Raw genomic sequence first — 1,737 nt, 5'->3', positions numbered from 1 at the left:
GCTTAGTTCAGTCTCCCCGGCGGCCTGGGGCGCGCATCATCCAGTGGCGTCGCGGTCTGCGCCTAGGGTGGGCGTATGGAGAGCGGAGCACGGCCCTAGGAACGCGGAGGTCACTCCCACTACCCGAAGGCCCTTCCCAGCCTCCGTTTAGGCTGGGCAGCCTCTGCTGCTGCAGCGGCCCCCATGGACGCGGGCACGGTCGTCCCACGGTGGCCCTGGGCCTGCGGACGCCCAGCCGCGCGCTCCTCAGCCTAGCACCCGCCCAGCCTCCTCCGTCACCCCGGGGCCGCCCCGCCTCCCAGGGCCACAGGCTCTCTCCAAGTCTATTCCCAGGGCGGATACCGTTCCCGCCCCAGGATCACTCCGCCCCTCCAGACCGCCCTCCAGGGCTCGTCTCTCCACCTGGGCCCGCCCCTCCTCTCCAGTCCATCCCTCTCTCCAGAACCCGCCCTGGCGCTGGGTCTGCCCCTCCTCTCCAAGTTTCCCTGGATCCACTCCCCCAAGCCATGAGCCCCACCCTAGACCTGTCCCCGCGACCGGCCCGCGTTTCCTCTCTAGTTCCATACGCTCCCCTCCCCCAGCCCGCCTCCTTCCCTGGCCAGCTCCGAGCGCTCCAAGTGCATTAGTGCAAGGGACCCTCTCCCGTACTCGCCAGCCCTTACACGCCCCTGCCAAGGGCCCTCGGGTGCGGAGGTGCGCGGCGCCCACGTGGCCTGAGAGGCGGAACCCGCCCAGAGCCACTTAAGAGTTCTCGGGAAAGTTTAAGCTAAGGGTGGGTTCCTCGGGTGGAGACCCCTCTCTAAAGAGGTGGGGCGAGCGAAGAAGGGATCCTCCAGTGTGCCAGAGCTAGGAAGGCTTCCCAGAACAGGTTGCCCACTACAGGTGCGCGGTTCGAAACGTAGACCTGTGCGTGCTCAGACTCACCAGACTGCTAGCGTTGAATTCTGCAGATTACAGGTGGCAGTGCAGCGCGCCCTGCAGCCGGCGTAGCCAGCCCCGGAAGTTGGTGTTTCCGGATGGCCAGCCAGTGTTGTCCACCTGCTCAGAGGCGAATGGACCGCAGGTGTTTTGCAGCAGCAAGTTCAGCTGTTAGAGGCTTTGGAAACACTATGTTAGAGGCTGCGCGATTAATGTGGCAGGAGATAAGGCTAAAAAAGTAGAGGAGTCCAATGATTAAAAACTCCAAAAATTTAGGGTGTCTTGTAGCAAGCCAGAATTTCTTAAGTGTGAGTCCTGCCCTACCCATAACAGGAGAGGCTATTTGGAATGTTAAGAGAATAGGAGATAAGGTAACAATTTCATAATGAGAATTTTTTTGCCTTTTCTGTTCTTTCAGCCTCTCTTTAAGCCACTTATTGGCTTAGGGCTTGGCGACTCAGTTTCCTCATCTATAAAACGGGAATAATTAATAGCGCACACCTCATGGGGTAGCTGACAACCACAGTCTTTTCTAAGACAGAAGAAGGGAGGTGGCTGTGGATCCAAGAGGGCAGATGACAGGTGCCTGTGATGGAGCTCTCCATACTTCCTAGTGGCGTTCACATGGATCTGTGCATGTGAAAATCAGCACAGAAACACACACACACCCCAATGAATGCACATGGATACAGTGAGAACTGAATAAAATCACTGGACTTAGTGCTGATTTCCTGACTGTGATGTTGTTTTATAATTATGCAAGATACAAACATTAGAGAGAATGGGGTGGAAGGTTTACAGAATACCTCTACAATATGT

The sequence above is a fragment of the Marmota marmota genome, unplaced genomic scaffold, assembly GCF_001458135.2.
Source record: "Marmota marmota marmota unplaced genomic scaffold, marMar, whole genome shotgun sequence".
Lineage (NCBI taxonomy): Eukaryota > Metazoa > Chordata > Mammalia > Rodentia > Sciuridae > Marmota > Marmota marmota.
The sequence above is the reverse complement of the archived record's forward strand: the minus strand, read 5'-3'. Positions refer to the sequence as shown.